At 43.1% G+C, this 19,171-nt stretch overlaps 1 protein-coding gene across 3 annotated transcripts in view; it reads left to right on the top strand.

Annotated features, from left to right (window-relative positions):
• The first annotated feature begins 8,638 nt into the window (after positions 1 to 8,638).
• The window catches only part of extl3 (exostosin-like glycosyltransferase 3), a 77,500-nt gene continuing 66,967 nt past the window's right edge, over positions 8,639 to 19,171 (top strand). The window contains exon 1 of one of the 3 annotated variants that reach the window (XM_060852752.1): positions 8,639 to 8,691. The gene's annotated coding sequence lies outside the window, so the exon portion shown is untranslated. Of the gene's footprint in view, positions 8,817 to 9,478; positions 9,638 to 19,171 lie in introns of those variants that run through there. The other 2 variants (XM_060852751.1, XM_060852753.1) reach the window with 2 other exon arrangements.

Here is a 19,171-nt window from a genome sequence, read left to right as displayed (position 1 = left end):
AATCTGCAGCACCAGTGACTGAATCTGCATGAACTCATAATGGCAGTGATTGTAGAGACAAGATGGCACTGGAGAGTGGTGGCTCTTTGTTTCAGTGGCGGAAGCACTGTGAAATGTGGTTGCAAGAGTGTTGTCAGTTTACCAGCAGGGAGTTGAAGCATTGGATTGGAGGAGCCTGGATCCAGGCCCATGGCTGAGCTAGAAGTGGGAACTGTTCCAAAGACCTTTATCTCTTTATTGAGATAAGACTATAAATTGAACTTTATTGTTTTATTTTCTCGCTTTATATTCTGTGTTTTGATTTACTTTCTGTGTTTTAAAATGGCACCAGAGAGTAGTGACACTAAGCAACACTTTTCACTGTATTTTTATTAATACTTATTACAACAAATAAATCAAATCAAACTAACTTGACTTAAGAATAAAAGATTGTCCCATCATTATCACAATGGTGTTTGTGGCAACTTGCAGAATGTAAATGAGCTGCAACATATTCTGCATTATAAAATGTGATTATACTTCAATATTATATGTACTTGCCTATCAAGCTTTTCGGCACATCCTGCAATCATGGAAGATGCTACACAAATGCAAGTATGTGTTTTGTTTTCATTGTTATATCCTGAGGCCCAGATTTTCTGATTGTCATCAGAACAGATCCAACTGATGGTAATCCTATTAAAAAAATGCCCATTTGCCTGTCAACGATTGTCAAAGTTTCCAAGCCTGCATCCTGCATGGCTCCATTGTAAGAAACTAACATCCAGCGCAAGATATGGGAATTGACTGAAATGACTACTTGATTCCCTCTGGCAAAGACAGAACACAAGGTAGTCAGCCACACAAACCACAAAGACCATTTCTCTTCAAAAATGTGTATCAACAATCCTTCTTCCCGAGGACAATCCCACAGTGGAACAAGTTGCCAAAGGAAATTGTCTCAGCATTGTCACTTAAAATGTTTAAGACCCATTTTTGGATTACTTTCACTTAAAGTGATTAATTATCAGGTTTGCTGTTTGAAGAGGTCATGCTTGATTTAGGTAGGAAGTTTTGAGGCCAAGCATGCCCCTTTTTCAGAACCAATATTTGCTGTACTCCTGTAAGTAAAATGATTAAAGATCCCGAAGTCAATTTGACATCCATTGGAAGAAGATAAATTTCTACAAGACTGTATCAGGAAATATCTTCAGAATTATTTTTATATGTGTAATATTTGATCACATGAAAGATTTGGATTTACTTCTATATTCATTTTCTGGATGTGGGTATCACTGGCTAGGCCAACATCTGTTGCCCATCCCTATTTTCTCTTAAGAAAATAAACTGTTTTTTTTTGAACTGCTGTAGTGTAGGAAATGAGTTTTGGGAATTTAATCCAGCAACAGCAATTATTACAGCAAAGGAGAGAGAAAAAAGATGGACTGTGTTTATAAAATATGAATGAATTGGTGGGAATTGACTGAAACAAGTAACTGATGCCCTCCAGCAAAGACAAAACACAGGGTAGTCATCCACACAACTGCAAAGACAATTTCTCTTCAAGCAAGTATATCAACAATCCCTCTTCTCAAGGACAATCCCACAGTAGAACAAGCTGCCAAAGGAAATAGTCACTTGAAATCTTTAAGTCTTATCTTTGAATTATTTTCACATTAAAAAAATGAATTATCAGGTTTACCATTTCAATAGGTCATGCTTGATTTAGTTAACACTGACCATACAAATGGTGGCAGAAAATAGCAATCAGTTCCCATCGGTGACACAGTAAAGCAGAAGCAAAGACACAAAATTCAATAGATACATCAGATCAGAACAAAAAAATAAGAGTGGGCCATTTAAACCCTCCAGCCTGTTCTGTCACTACTCAATCAAATCATGGCCGATCACCAAACAAATTCCATATACCATAGATACTCGTGTAAATGTCAAATTTTTTAGACTATTTCTTAAGGTTAGGTTTTTGGGGTTGACTATTACATTAAATTACTTTTGAGAGGCTGAAATTTATGCTACAGTCTAAAATATCATATCGTTAGCAGAAGCCTAATTGATCTCTAAAGAAATGAAGAAAAATCCCAATGAATTATGATAATTATTGGATGAAGACAATAGAGACAAAAATGAATTAGTAAGCTTTTATGTACACATACAAAAAGTGAAGTAGAAATATAATATGGCTTTAACTACAATTACATGGTATATCTTAAGTTAAACATGTCAAATACAAAAGTTCATTAAAATCCTGCAAAATCAAGCTGGTCAACACTTTCAGCAGTGAATAAAACTTCATAATCAGCAGGATGAATGATATCATTGTATGGATCCTCTTTATCTTCACTGTCTGTAGTTAGAGTAGCACATCATCCGCTTCTTCCTCTTCATCTATGTCATCCCATAGATAATTGTCCAGTGTATTGTCTAATACATTCAAAATTCCACATTTCTTGAATGATTTAAAAATACTGTCAGCTTTTATTTCCTTCCATGAATCAACGATTCATTCACAGATCAGTGGCAGTGATGGAGCCCACATATTGCCTCCTTTCACGTATGTGTTTTCTCCATCACGCATCCAGTTATTCCACTTCATTCTCATCATGTCCTTAAATGGCTTATTGATACCATCTATTGATTGCAAAACACTTGTAAGTCTGCTGGGAATTACAGCTACTTCAGTGTTATGTGATCAAGTGTTAGCAACAACGTTCTTAACTAGCCATGATCTAAACTGGTCCCAGACTCTTTTCTTGCGTAGTCCACCAGGTCGTAAATTCCAAATTTCCTTTATTCATTTTCTACATCCACCTTCATTCATCCGGCCTGTGGATGCATATAGATGACAATTTATTTTGGAAATATCTCCTTTGGCAAAGTTTTCTCTTAAAAACAGCTATTGATTTTAACTTACTACCACCAGCCACACAAGAAAGAACCAAAGTAAACCTATTCATCTCATGACCAGTGTTTTTTGCCAATATTGTTTTTTTTTCTCCTTTTTGGCTTATAAAATCACTAGGGGCATAGATAATGTGAACAGCAAAAGTATTTTCCCTAGAGTAGGGGAGTTCAAAACTAGAGAGCATAGGTTTAAGGTGAAAGGAGAAAGATTTAAAAAGAGACCCGAGGGTAACTTATGTGGAATGAACTGCGAGAGGTAGTGTTAGGTGCAGGTACAGTTACAACATTTAAAAGACAGTTTGGAGAGATGTATGGATAGGAAAGCCTTCGAGGGAGATGTGCCAAATGCAGGCAAAAGGAACCGGTTCAGTTTGGGAAACTTGGTTGGCATAGACAGACCACATGGCGGCGGACTGTAAGGTCACTATCTGTCAGAACTGCAAGCAGGAGGGTCACCCGACCAAGGAATGCAAAGAGGCCAAGAACTGTTATCTGTGCAGAGAGGCGGGCTACATGTACAAGGCCTGCCCAGACAAGGGGCCGCCACATACTCACAGATGGTGGAGGTGGACCGCAAAAGACCAGCAAGGTACCTCAAACCAGCAAGGGAACGGTGTCAAGGAACGACAGGCTGGAGTGGAGCAGACAGCAGCCAGTGGGGAGTTACAGCAGCTGATCCAAGCTCCTACAGGACAGACGGAGGCAAAGGAGGAGGACGGAACCAAGGAGGCAGAGGAATGGATTCCTGTTAAAAATAGGAAGAGGAAAACCCGGCAAGTCCTCAAAACCTCCCAGCAAAGGGGGAAATGGCAGCTGCATGGTGAAGATACAGGCAGCTCTTCGGATGGTGAAGACAGACGCAAGGAGAGTCGTCACCAGAAGAAGAGACAGAGTGCCGCAGGGAGAAAGGAGGGCAGCACCTCCCAAACAGGAAATGACAAACCCTCTCAGGAGGCTGGTAAAGACCACCCCCACCAGGTGAAAAGCAGGGGATACCCACTGCCCCACAGCTCCAGGTAACTGGGAGTAGCGACCCTCTGACAGCCCCGCTGTTAGACATAGAACTGGACTGTGCGAATCCTGGTCCCGGCCCGATGGAACCAAAGCAGGGAAATGGCTCCAGTGTGGAGCCAGACAGTTACCTCAGCCCTACAAGGGTCCAGCTGTTCACCTACACCACAGGGATGCAGACAGCTACCCCAGAGAGGCAGGACCAGCAGCAAATGGACACTGGTAACCTCATAAACTGTTAAAATGGTGATTAAAAACTTTGAGTATCAATGCGCATAGCATTAAATCCACTACATGATGTGTTTCTACATTGGCCTTCCTTGCCAACTTTAAAGCCAATGTCCTGTTTCTGCAGCAGTGTGGGATACCACACCTCAGCAGCTACAGGAGATGGTTGAGCTTGTGGGCCCATGAGCTATCAGTTTGGTCAGGGGACAACAATAACCGCTCCTCAGGCCTGGGTATCCTGTTGCAAGAGGGCAACTTCACCATCTTCGAGGTTAAGGATGTGGTGGGCGGGCGCCTCCTTGTCACTGACGTCACGTACAGAAACGCTCCCCTGAGACTAATTACGTGTACGCCCCAGTGGGTAAGAGTGAACGGTTGGCCTTCCTGCAGCAGCTTCCAGTGTTGCTGGCTACGTCCAGGCCGGTCATTCTGGCCGGAGACTTCAACTGTGCCATTGATGCAGATGGACGATCCAGCGGGAGGGACAGTAAACTGGACGCCATGTTCAGAGCCCTGATGGAAATGGTCAAAAATGCCAAGCTGCACGATGTCTTCAGCACCCCTGCAGACAGAGTGCAGCGTAGATACACCTGGTCACGGGCAGACGGGTCTATCTGCTCAAGGATAGATTACCTGTTTGTGTCCTGAACGTTCTCGATCAGATCCACCGACGTCAAACCGGTGCTCTTCTCTGACCACTGCCTCCTGCTGGCTGACTGTCACCTACAGGACGAGCAGCGGGCCGGTAAGGGAACGTAGAAGCTGAACACAAAGCTGTTGACCCCGGGAAACATTGAGGAGCTCAAGAGGGATTACACAGTTTGGAGAACCGTGGAGCCCTTCTTTGAGTCTCCAGCGGACTGGTGGGAAACAGTAAAAGAGAACATCAACAGATTCTTCATCCTCAAAGGTGTTCAGGAGGTGAGAGAGATGTGGGCAAAACTGTCCCAACTCCAGGAAAGTATGCAGACCCTGCTCCTGCTGCAGATTGTGGGGGTCGATATCACGGAGGTCCTCCAGGAGGTGAAGGGCCAGCAAGCCTCGCTCTTTGCCTCGGAGGTCTCAAGATAAACTTCCAGTCCAGGGTCCGCTCCGTGGAGCAGGACGAGATGTGCTCACTTTTCTTCTTCCAGAAGGTGCACAAAGGGAGCTCTGTGCTCACAGCCTGAAGGAAGAAGATGGCTTGGTAACGTCTTCTCAGGCTGACATCATGAGAATGATTGGAAGCCAACTGACAGCGCGGCTTCCCAGTCATTCCTCTCCTCTAACACGGAGGTCTTAGACGACGGGACACGGGAGAGGCTGGACCAGACATTATCTCTGGATGAGCTGACCAAGGCCCTCGAGTCCTTCGAAAAGCAACAGCTTAGAGGTCGAGCTCTTTCTGCTCTAGGGATTCGATTGGCCAGGACCTGCTGGAGGTGTATGTCAGTATGCTTCTGGCAGTTACCATGAGCAAATCCATGAGGAAAGGCATCATCACCCTCATCTACAAGCGGAAGGGGGAGAGGGAGGAAATTAGATATTGGAAACCAATCTCACTATTAAACGCAGATTACAAAATCTTGTCAAAGGTCATCGCCAACCGGGTCAAGTCTGTTCTGGGATTGGTGATTCACCCTGACCAAACCTGTGCTGTACTGGGCAGGAAGATCGCTGAGAATCTCGCACTCCTCAGGGATATGATCACCTACGTGCAGGACAGGGGGGTGCACACTGTCTCATCAGCCTGGACCAGGAGAAAGCCTTTGACAGGATATCCCATACATATGTGAGCGATGTCCTCTCCAAAATGGGCTTTGGGAAGGGATCTGCAATTGGATCAGACTGCTCTACACCAACATTGTCAGTGCAGTCTCAATCAATGGGTGGGAATCAGATAGCTTCCCAGTCAGATCTGAAGTCAAGCAGGGCTGCCCTCTCTCTCCCCCTCCTTGTTTGTGTGCTGCATAAAGCCATTTGCTGAGTCCATCATAAAGGATGCGAGCCTGAGAGGGGTGACTATTCCTGGCAGTGGGGGCCTACAGATTAAGGCCTCCCTGTACATGACGACGTTGCCGTTTTCTGCTTGGATCCACTGTCCGTGTACAGACTCATGTGCATACATGACCAGTTCGAACTGGCCACAGGGGCCAAGGTAAACCAAGGCAAGAGCGAGACCATGCTCTTCGGGAACTGGGCTGACCAATCCTCCATGCCCTTCATCGTCAGGACTGACCGCCTGAAGGTGCTGGGTAGTTGGTTTGGTGGGGCTGGGCCGTGCACAAAGACTTGGAGGAACAGATCAGGAAAGTGAGGCAGAAACTAGGCAGATGGGAGCAAACCTCTCCATCGGAGTTAAAACCTGGTCATCAGGTGTGAGATACTGTCAGTGTTGTTATATGTGGCACAGATCTGGCCTATTCCCAGAACCTGTGCCGCCGCATTCCCCCGGGCCATCTTCCACTTTATGTGGAAATCAAAGATGGATCGGGTCCGAAGGGACACCATGTATAAAGATCTGGGCAACGGGGGGAAAGACACGCCCAATGCCACCCTCACCCTGATGGCCACCTTTGTGTGTGGCTGCATCAAGCTGTGCATGAATCCCCGGTACGCAAACACCAAGTGTCACTACGTACTGAGGTGCTACCTGTCCCCGGTGTTGCGAAGGATGAGCCTGGCCTCGCAGTCGTGGAATGCTCCTTGAAAGTGGAGTCGCAGATAAATAGGATAGTGAAGAAGGCGTTTGATATGCTTTCTTTTATTGGTCAGAATATTGAGTACAGGAGTTGGGAGGTCACGTTGCGGCCGTACAGGACATTGGTTCGGCCACTGTTGGAATATTGCGTGCGATTCTGGTCTCCTTCCTATCAGAAAGATGTTGTGAAACTTGAAAGGGTTCAGAAAAGATTTACAAGGACGTTGCCAGGGTTGGAGAATTTGAGCTGTAGCGAGAGGCTGAATAGGCTGGGGCTGTTTTCCCTGGAGCGTCAGAGGCTGGTGGGTGACCTTATAGAGGTTTACAAAAGTATGAGGGGCTTGGATAGGATAAATAGACAAAGTCTTTTCCCTGGGGTCGGGGAGTCCAGAACTAGAGGGCAATGGTTTAGGGTGAGAGGGGAAAGATATAGAAGAGACCTAAGGGGCAACTTTTTCACGCAGAGGGTGGTACGTGTATGGAATGAGCTGCCAGAGGATGTGGTGGAGGCTGGTACAATTACAACATTTAAGAGGCATTTGGATGGGTATATGAATAGGAAGGGTTTGGAGGGATATGGGCCAAGTGCTGGCAGGTGGGACTAGATTGGGTTGGAATATCTGGTTGGCATGGACAGGTTGGACCGAAGGGTCTGTTTCCATGCTGTACATCTCTATGACTCTATGACCTGTCCTTTATGGAGAAATTTATGAAGAAAAACACCTTTGACCACAAGTCCATCAGGAAGTGGTCACCACATACTGTCCTTGAGACCCTTCAGGAAAAGGAGAGGGTGGATCCTTTTGAGCGGTTGCCTGGGCAGACTGTCAAAGTCATTTGGCAGAATGCCTCATCACCAGAACTTCTCAACAAGCACCATGACATGGCTTGGCTGGTGGTGAGAAGGGCTCTGCCGGTGAGATCCTTTATGCACACCTGGACTCTCTGCCCCACCACACGCTGCCCACGAAGCAGCTGTGGAAGGGTCGAGACTGTCACATTCCTCCTTCTGGAATGTGCCTATGTGAAGGAAGTCTGGAGAGGAATGCAGTGGTGTATGTCAAAGTTCACCCCGAGCAGCTCCATGATGTGGGACTCTGTGCTCTCCTGTCAGTTCCCGGGACACACACCAAGTCGAACATCAACTGTGCCTGGAGGATCATCAACTCGGTGAAAGACATCCTTTGGTCTGTCTGAAACCTGTTGATCTTCCAGGTGAAGGAGCTGACCCCGACTGAGTGTTGCAGACTGGCACATTCCAAGGTCCAGGACTACGTGTTGAGGGATACGCTGAAGCTTGGAGCACCATCTTGCCACCAAGATGCGGTGGGAAAGACCACCGTGTAAGGTCTGCTGCCTAAGAAGAACAGGGGGCTCACGCAGTAATTGGGCTCCGCTGACGCCTCAGCAGAACATCTGGATAGTCAATGTATAGATTTGTACATACAAATGATTAACTCCGATCCCTGTATGTAAAGAAATGGAATATATACGTATGTATGGCATCACCAGTTCTATAGATATGAAAATAATTCGATGAATAAAGTATATTTTTAAAATTAAAAAAAACTTGGTTGGCATAGACAAGTAGGACCCAAGGTCTGTTCCCGTGCTCATTCACTCGATGAATGGTCTGCTTGTTCTCTGTAATCCGTAATGTCCTGAAACAACGGATAGCCCATGAATTGAAGCCAAATGTAACGCCGGCGAGCGGTGTATTTTGAATTACGGTAAGCTTGCTATTGTGAATGTTGCCAGCAGGAGGCGGGCGGCTGCTGTGAGTCGGATGGGGGCCGGTTCCCACAATGCTGCTGCGCCCTGTTTGGAGAGCAGCTTGTACTATGCGGCGGGGCTGAAAGCGAGTCCTGCAGGTAGTGGGTTTTTTTCTTAAATGAATGTTTTTAAAAAAGAGACGCGGCTTCAATTTTGCATTTGCAGAAGATTATATCTTTGTTTAAAAAAAAACCACAAAGGCAGAGAGCGCACCCCGGATCATGTAAGTCATTTTGGTTTTCTGTATCTAAGAGATTTATTTTTTGTGTTGCTGAAGCCAGGCTGTGTGTTGGAGAGATATAGAGCATACACGGGCCTGTGTAGCTGCTGCGAGCACAGCGGCTGGAAGTCGCTATTTTGGATTCCTTTTACGGCAACATGTCTGATACAGTGTTGCACCGAGACTCGTCGTTTCTCCATTGCCTGGAAAATGCCCCCTTCTGCTCTTGTCTTGCCCTAGCGGCTAGGGGCCTGGACAGTTCTCGGCTCCAGTAAGCTTACAGTCCGTTTCCCCCTCCCCGTATAGGTTTATACTGCAACATCAATTCAGGGGAATTCAGTTCTTGGATTGTTTTCCAGAATCACTTCGCGTTAGTGCATTTTTTTTTTCAAAATGCAAGTTGGAAGTTTCAGACCGTAGGCGACACCCGATTCATCGACTGTTGGTTTGCTCTGGCTGTGTATATGATCCCCTTCAGGATTGGAGTTTCCTGTGGTGATAGAGTCGATGCAGCCAACTGAAAGTGTATTGCTCAGTTTACCTTAACCCCCACCCATCCTTTCAAGAAAACACTAACTAGCCTCGGCCAGAAGTTACTAGGAACTTGCTAGCTTTTGTTTTGTTTGGCTGCTGAGGTCATTGCTGAACACCCCATGCAGCCGATCGAGTGGAAAATAAATAATTTGCTCAAATGTCAGATCTTGGATCAGCGAATTGAACGAACGGGATTTCTTGCACCCATCAGTGACAGCGTAGTGGATAATGCTTAAGTGTGTTTTTGTCAGAACACGCCACACTGCAGAGTGAAAACTTCTCATTCCCAGGTTTGCATTTTTTTTAAAAAAAGTGGGGTATAGGAGAGGATGCAAGAAAGTTAAAACCTCCTAGTTTTGGTGGCAAATTGAAACAACTGATCAGATTTATAGGTGATCTGGCAGACGTCTTTAGAATCTTGGACGAGTTTAATTTACTGTAGATTTTGAGAAGACCATTGTACTTCTGTGTAAGACCCAAAACAGGAACGTTCAATATAAGGTAGTCTTTAAACCAACGAAGGAATTCAGGAGAAATTTGTTAATTAGCCTAGAATGTGAAATCTGCGCAGGATGTGGTTGAGGCAGGTCATATACAAGTCTGACAGTGAAATTGATAACATGTCTCAGACAATGTTATTAAGCAAACTCTGCTGGAGGGAGTAATGTGTTAGCATGGATTGTGGATTGGTTAACATACAGAAGACAGGCATGATGGTGCAATGGTTAGCATTGTTGCCCCACAGATTTAATTCCAGCCTTGGGTGACTGTGGAATTTTCTGTTCTCCCTGTGTCTACGTGGGTTTCCGTTAGATGCTCTGGCTTCCTACCATAGGAGAAAGTGAGGACTGCAGATGCTGGAGATCAGAGCTGAAAGATGTGTTGCTGGAAAAGCGCAGCAGGTCAGGCAGCATCCAAGGAGCAGGAGAATCGACATTTCGGTCATAAGCCCTTCTTCAGCATGGGCTTCAGCAGAAGGGCTTATGCCCGAAACGTCGATTCTTCTGCTCCTTGGATGCTGTCTGACCTGCTGCGCTTTTCCAGCAACACATTTTTCAGCTTCCTACCACAGTCCAAGAGATGTGCAGGTTAAGTGGATTGGCTATGTTGAATTGCCCTGTTGTGTCCAGGGATGCGTAGGCTGGGTGGATTAACCAGTATAAATGTGATAGGGTGGATCTGGGTGAGATACTTTTTGGAGGGTTAGAGCAGACTCAATGGGCAGCACAGCAGTTAGTAATGTTGCCTCACACCGCCAAGGACCTGGGTTTGATTCACACCTTGGGCAACTGTCTGTGTGGAGTTTGCACATTTTCCCCATGTCTGCGTGGGTTTCCTCTACGTGCTCTGGTTTCCTCCCACAATTCAAAGATGTGCAGGTCAGGTGAATGGGCCATGCTAAATTGCCCATAGTGTTAGGTGCATTAGTCAGGGGTAAATACAGGGTACAGATCTGGGTGGGTTGCACTTCTGAGGGTCGGTGTAGACTTGTTAGGCCGAAGGGCCTGTTTCCCTACTGTCGAGAATCTAATCTAATCTAAAAATGTGCTGAATGGCCTTTATTTGCACTGTAGACATTCTAAGACAGAATTAGAATTAATGGATATTTTTCACATGAGAAAGATGTAACTAGTGGAGTGCCCCAAAGAACATTCCAAGTGTCTCCATTGTTTACTAATGTGTTGAGGAGTAAAATTGTTGTGAAAATAGGTGAGTGGGGATGTTGTGTTGCAGACCTAAGAAATCTATAAGGAGATATGGATAGATTCAGAAAATGGGCCAAAACCTGGTGTGTAATACTGGAAAGTGAGTTACCTCATTTGGTAGAAAGAGTCACCAAGCAGGCTTCCATTTAAACTGTGAGGGACTTCCAAAACAAAAGTGAAGCATTCTGAGACCTGGGTGTTTGTGTACATGAACAGAAAAAGGTCAGCATGCAAATGCAGCATGTAATTAATAAATGAAAGGGAATTCTGGCTTTAAATGCAAAGGACTAGAGTTTACACACAGGAAAGACACTTTATAAGAATCCAGGGTATTATTGAGGTCTCACCTGAGTAGTGTGTGCTGTTTGATCCCAGTATTTTAAAAAAGGATATATTGGCACTGGAGGCAGAGATTCACGAGCCTGATTTCTGAGATGAAGGGGGTTGACTGAGGAAGAATGGCAAAACAGGTCTTCATTCACTAGAGTTTAGAAAAATGATGCATAATCTGATGGAAACAAACAAGATTCTGAGAGGACTTTACGGAGTATATCTTGAGATATTTCCACTAATGAGGCAATCTCAAGCTAGGGAATATAATTATGGAATAAGGGGACACTGACATGAATAGGAATTTATTCTACTAGTAGTGAATGTCTAGGGTTTTCTATCCCAAAGAATTGTGGAGGCTAAATCACTGAAAGTATTTAAAGAAGAGGTTTTGAGATATCAAGGAGTTGGTGAGGCGGATCAGCCATGATCTTAAAATGGTGGGCAGGCTTGAAGGGGTGAATGGCCTATTCCTGCATCAATTTCTTTTCTTATTTAGATAAGCATAATGGAGGAAGGAATAGAAGGATGCTGATAGAGTGAGGTGAGAGACAACATTCCACATTCTAACCACTCACTGCGTAAAAACTGTGTTCCTCATGTTGTAGTTGCATTGATCTTTACTATAGAAGAAAGCTGGATACCAGGTAATGGAAGGGATGTAGGAACTCAAAAAAATCACAATCATCAGAGATTGTTACTGAGTAGATTAGCTGGGATCTTGTCAGCCCCAGGTCCAGTGATGGACACCAGCTTAGGGTCTTAAAAGAAATGGCTAGTAGGGTCGTTGTTGCATTGTTTTTAATTTTCCAGAAATTCCTACATTTGTGGAATGTCCATTAGATTGGAGAATAGTGAATGTAACTTCTTTATTCCAAAAGGGGGAGAAATGGAAAGCTGAAAACTCCAGGTCAGTTTGCTTAACATCTATCATTGGAAAGATGTTAAAATCCTTTATGCAGAATTTCCTTATTAAAGAATTTATAACAGGGCACTTAGAGAAGTTAAAGATAATAGACAGGGTAACATGGCATGGATAGAAGATTAACTGACTAGCAGGAAATGGAAAATAGGCACAAATGAGTCATTTTCTGGTTGGAAAGATTTAATGAAGAGTAAGCCACAGGGAAGCACTTGAGCCTCAAGTTTTCATAATTTATGTAAGTGACAAGGATGAAGGGAAGGAAGTATTGTAGCTAAATTTACTGATAACATAGATAAGTTGTGAGAGGCCATGAAGAGGCTACAATAGCAAATAATTAGTTTAAATAATTTGACACATTTGAAAAATAGACTATAATGTGAAACTGGCCAATTGGAAGGAAAAATGAAAATGTTTATAGTCTCATGGTGAGATTGCAGAGCGCTGAAGTACAGAGGGATCTACATGTTGTAGTGCATACGTCACCAAAGGTTAGTATGCAGATCCACTGAGTAACTAGAAAAGCTAATAGGACATATTGTTTGTTACTATAGGAATTCTATGTAAGGTAACAGGATTATACTTCTGTTTATACATGGCAATGGTGAGACCACATCCGGAGTACATACACAGTATTGATCTCCTAACTTAAGGAAGGATATAAATACGTTTGAAGCAATTCAGACATGATGTACTAAATAATATCTGGAATGGGCAGGTTATCTGGGTGGAAAAATTTAGACAGCCTTGGTTTATATCCACTGGAGTTTACAATAATAATTGGTAACTTAGAGTCATGGAGATGTACATTATGGAAACACTCTTCGGTCTGACTCATCTATGCTGACCATATATCTTAAACTGGTCAATCCCATTTGCCAGCACTTGTACTCCCCTACCCCAAGGAAAAGACCTTGTCAATTTACCCTATCCAACACCTTCATGGTTTTATAAACCTCTATAAAGTCGCTCCCTCAGCCTCCATCACTGCATGGAAAACCGCCCCAGTGTATTTGGCCTCTCCATAGCTCAAACCTCTAACCCTGGCAACATCCTTGTAAATCTTTTCTGAATCCTTTCAAGTTTCACATCATCCTTCCAGTAAGTGGGAGATCAGAATTGCACACAGTATTCCAAAAGTGGCCTAACCAATGTCCTGTACAGCCGCAACATGACCTCCCAAATCTTGATATTTTGACCAATAAACGAAAGCATAACAAATGCCGCCTTCACTATTCCATCTACCTGCGGCTCCACTTTTAAGGAACTATGAACCTGCACTCCAAGGTCTCTTTGTTCAACGACACTCCCCATAACCTTACCGTTAAGTGTATAAGTCCAGTCCTGATTTGCCTTTCCAAAATGCAGCATCTCACATTTATTTAAATTAAACTCCATCTGCCACTCCTCAGCCCATTGACCCATCTGATCAAGATCCTGTTGTAGTCTGAGGTAACCATCTTTGCTGTCCACTACACCTCCAATTTTTGTGTCATCTGCAAACTTACCAACTATATCTCCTATGTGCGTATCCAAATCACTTACTTAAATGATGAGACACAGTGGACCCAGCACCGATCCTTGTGACACACAACTGGTCACAGGCCTCCAATCTGAAAAGCAACCCTCCACCACCATTCTCTGTCTTCTACCTTCGAGCCACTTCTGCATCCATATAGCTAGTTCTCCCTGTATTCCATAAGATCTACACTTGCTAACCAGTCTCCCACAAGGAACCTTTTCAAACACCTTATTGAAATCTCCATATGGATGTGTCCACTGCTCACCCCTCATCAACCCTCTTCATTACTTTTTCAAAAAACTCAATTTGGTGAGACATGATTTCCCACGTACAAAACTATGTTGACTATCCCTAAACAGTCCTTGCCTTTCCAAATACATGAAATCCTGAGGGACAGGATTTACTTTCAACAACTTGCCCACTACTGATCTGAAAATGTGTTGCTGGTTAAAGCACAGCAGGTCAGGCAGCATCCAAGGAACAGGAAATTCGACGTTTCGGGCCAGAGCCCTTCATCAGGAAACTTATGAAGCCTGATGAAGGGCTCTGGCCCGAAACGTCGAATTTCCTGTTCCTTGGATGCTGCCTGACGTGCTGTGCTTTAACCAGCAACACATTTTCAGCTCTGATCTCCAGCATCTGCAGACCTCACTTTTTACTACTGCCCACTACTGATGTCAGGCTCGTCGGTCTATAGTCCACTGGCATTTCCTTACCACCTTTCTTAAATAGTGGCACCATGTTAGCCAACCTCCAGTCTTATAGCACCTCACCCCTGTTACTTTTGTTGACCCAAATAACTCAGTAAGGGGTCCAGCAATCACTTCCCACAGAGTTCCAGGGTACGATTAATCAGGTCCTGGGGATTTATCCACCTTTATGTATTTAAGACATCTAGCAGCACCATCTGTGTAATATGGACATTTTTTCAAGATGTCACCATCTATTTCTCCACATTCTATATCTTTCATATTCTTCTCCACTGTGAACACTGATGCAAAATACTTATTTTGTATCTCTCCCCATCTCCTGCAATTCCACACATAAGCTGCCTTGCTGATCTTTGAGGGGCCCTATTCTCTCTCTCATTACCCTTTTGACCTTAATGTATTTTTAAAATCCCTTCAGATTCTTAACCCTATTTGCTAAAGTTATCTTATATCCCCTTTTTGCCCTTCTGATTTAACTCCTTAAGTATACTCTGCCTTTATACTCTTCTAAAGATTTACTCAGTCTCTACTCTCCATACCTGACATATGCTTCCTTTTTCTTGGCCAAAACTTCAATTTCTCTAGTCATTCAGCATTCCCTCCACCTACCAGCCTTGCCTTTCACCCAAGCAGAAATATACTGTCTTTGGACTCTTGTTATCTCATTTCTGAAGGCTTCCCATTTTCCAGACGTCCCTTTACCTGCGAACATGCATCCATGATCAACCTTTGAAAGTTCTTTCTTAATACCATCAAAATTGGCCTTCCTCCAATTTAGAATTTTAACTTTTAGATCTGGTCTATTGTTTTCCATTGTTATTTTAAAGCTATTAGAATTATGGTTGCTTGCTCCAAAGTGCTCCCCCACTGACACTTCAATCACTTACCTGCCTTATTTCCCAGGAGTAGGTCAAGTTTTGCACCTTCTCTATTAGGTATATCCACGTACTGAATCTGAAAATTTTCTTGTACACACCTTACAAATTCCTCTCCATCTAAACCCTTAACACTATGGCAGTCCCAATCTATATTTGGAAAGTTGAAATCGCCTACCATATTGAAGCATGCAACATCCTGAATCCCCTTTAGAATTATATTCTTTATGTTGTTGAAGAATCATTACCGTTCAGAGGGAGGCCACTTGGCCCACTGTGTCTGTATTGGTCTTCTGAGCATTTCAACTTAGTATTGGTCTCCTCTGCCTTTCCCGCACCTTGACTTACATTTTGACAAGAAATAAAATCATTTCTCAGTTCTCTATCAAATTTCATTTACCAATTCTACCAGCTTTTCAATATCCCTTGAAGTCTGCAACTGTCTTTTTATGGTTTAAAATGTATTCACATTTTATATTATCTGCAAATTTTGGAATTGTAATCTGTACGACTGAGTTTAGATCACTAATATTTATGAAAAGCAGGTGTGAATGGGGAAGTTCCACTAAAAACCTTCTTCTATCCTGACAAACATCACTTCACCGCTACTGTCTGTTTCCTGCCAGTTTGCCAACTTTGTATCCATGTTGCTTTTTAAAATGGTGAGATAGGATCTCACACATCCACGTGAGAGGACTGAACAGGGCTCAGCCTGGTCTTCAGAAAGTGGCACTTCGGGCAGGACAACTCCTCCCTTATTTGGTGTGTCAGCTTGGAATTTGATATTTAATTTGATTTATTGTAGTCACATGCACCTAAGTACAGTGAAAAGCTTTTTTTGTGAGCAGTACAGACAGATCATAAGCAAGGACATACCGATCATAGGGTTTTTAGACAGAGTGAGGCATATAGGTTACACTACACAGGAGGTGTGCGAAGCAAGATCAACATTAATAAGATCAACATTATTTGAAGTTAGAGAGTCCATTCATTGACATCTCTGTCTCAGTGAAGTGTAGTTAGGAAATGTTGCAGCCAATTTGAGTATAGCAAGCTTGCAGAAATACCAATATTTTAACATCAGATAATCTGTTTTGACTGATGTTAGTTGAGGGATAAATATTGACCATGCCAGGAGGAAGAGCTCTCTTGCTGCTCTTTGAAATAATGCCTTGGGATCTTTTATATCCAACGGAGAACAGATGGGTCATCAGAATGATGACGACTCCAACAATACAGCACTCCTTCATTACTGGCTTGTGTGCCAGACCAGACTTGTGTGCTAAAATCTCTGGAATGGGACATGTACCCACAACTTATTGACAGTTGAGAATGTTACCACTGAGGCACGATTGACATTGTGAGGACTGCAGATGCTGGAGATTAGAGTCGAGAGTGTGGTCCTGGAAAAGCACAGCAGGTCAGGGAGCTTCTGAGGAAGAGGAGAATTGACGTTTTGAGTAAATGCCCTTCATCAGGAATGAGGCTGTGAGCCGAGGGGGTGGTGAGATAAATGGGAACGGGAGTGGAGTTGGGGGGAAGGTAGCTGAGAGTACGTTAGGGGGTAGACGAAGGTGGGGGTAATGGTGATAGGTCAAAGAGGAGGGTGGAGCGGATAAGTGGAAAGGAAGATGGACAGGTCATGAGGACGGTGCCGAGTTGGAAGGTTGGAACTGGGATAAGGGGAAATGAGGAAACTGAAATGAAATTCACATTGATGCCGTGGGGTTGTTTACAAGAGGTTCTGACTGATCCTATAACCTTTCCAAGTGGTTTATAATTGTATGTGGCTTTGATGTTTGCATATGTCCAGTGACCAACCGCAATACACATAGCCTATCCTCCATAACTGTTTCGGTGATGATACAAATGCTGACCTGCGCCAGAGATACCCCTTCATCAGAAATACTCAGTTTTTATGTTGTTTTTCTTTCTAGCATTAGCAAGTATTATTGCTTACTCCTGATCAGGATTGGTGATTGAAAATTGATGACATGGATTTAAACTAAAATTCAACAGTATAATGTAATTTTGAATTTCCTTCCTCTTTTTTAGGGTAAGGTAGACTTGTAAAATATTAATTTTGGGGGAACTATGATTCCAATGAATATTATTGGATAAGTATGAGACTGCATTTTGGCTTGATAGATCTTTTTTTTTGTTGGTTTTAATGAGGCAGTCTTTCACTGAAACACTGCAGATTTGGGTTTAACAAAACAAGTTTATTATGCAAAATAAATGAAGATAATACAGCATAAATCAAATGATTTACATATAACACAATTTCAGAGCATACAGTAAAATACAATCCTATTAATCTCAGCCACTACTTTTTAATACTTGCACAAGAGAGAATTCCATTTTCTTACCACAACTTAAATCTTAGTTAACTGTCCTCAGTTCCAATCTTAATAATCTGATGGCCTCTTCCTTGAGACTGCATATAAAAAGTTTAGATTTTCTCAACTTCAGATAACTCTTCACCAAACACTGCTGGTCTTGAATTTTAAAACTCAGTGCTTTACATGGAAGTGACCTTTTTTTTTAACCGTCGTAAACTACCTCCCTTTCTCAGGCGCAACAGTATTACACATCCAGCTTCAGCCAAAACTTCTGTAAACCATCAAATTGAAACCCAAAAGCTTTCCCAAAGCAGTGGTGTTTTTCCCAATCAAACAATTTGTAGAACCCTATAAACCAAAAGCCTAATGCACAACATTGTTTGTTTTGTTCAGTCATAAACTCTCCCACTGAAGAAAAATCGCACTCGGAACTGTATCTTATACTGTTTCCAAAAGAAATCCCCCTGATTACAGAAACACAAGTTATTCATAAACCACTTCAGATTCAGACCAAAATACATATGCTACTAATTCAAATTCAAACTGTAAGATAAATGATAAAATATTTGTATAAATCACACATCTTATATCACCATATTAATATTGTGTGATATCCTGTCAATATATTGCCCACTCTTATTCCATGGACTCCCATTGTCAATATGATAAAGGTGCATCCACAATTCAGAGGTTGAGGGACTTTGGTGATGGAGGAACAGTGAAATGTTTCCAAGTCAATATGGTGAGTGATTTATTGAGTATTTGGAAGTTGTGAAATTCCGATTCTACAGCTGCTTTAGGTGGCGGAGATTGTGGGTTTGGGCAATCTGTTTGTTAGATGCCATATTATGCTGTTCTTTTTTTTATTATGATATGGCAGTGGTGTGTTTTGGATCATATGGATAGGCAAGTTTGTGGCAAATGCACGCTCTGGCATCACTATTCATAGCTACAGACTGCAGAGGTTACAACTTCCTTTCCATCATATCTTGCAAAGTGTCCAGACTACAAAGGAGGAAGTGTTGGATGTCTTGAAACGGGTAAAGGTGGATAAATCTCCTGGACCTGATCAGGTGTACCCTAGAACTCTGTGGGAAGCTAGAGAAGTGATTGCTGGGCCTCTTGCTGAGATATTTGTATCATCGATAGTCATAGGTGAGGTGCTGGAAGACTAGAGGTTGGCAAACGTGGTGCCACTGTTTAAGAAGGGTCGTAAGGACAAGCCAGGGAACTATAGACCAGTGAGCCTGACATCGGTGGTGGGCAAGTTGTTGGAGGGAATCCTGAGGGACAGGATGTACATGTATTTGAAAAGGCACAGATTGATTAGGATTAGTCAACATGGCTTTGTGTGTGAGAAATCATGTCTCACAAACTTGATTTGAGTTTTTTGAGGAAGTAACAAAGAGAATTGATG

Source organism: Hemiscyllium ocellatum, chromosome 3 (assembly GCF_020745735.1).
Source record: "Hemiscyllium ocellatum isolate sHemOce1 chromosome 3, sHemOce1.pat.X.cur, whole genome shotgun sequence".
In the NCBI taxonomy this organism is placed as follows: domain Eukaryota; kingdom Metazoa; phylum Chordata; class Chondrichthyes; order Orectolobiformes; family Hemiscylliidae; genus Hemiscyllium; species Hemiscyllium ocellatum.
The sequence above is the reverse complement of the archived record's forward strand: the minus strand, read 5'-3'. Positions and strand labels throughout refer to the sequence as shown.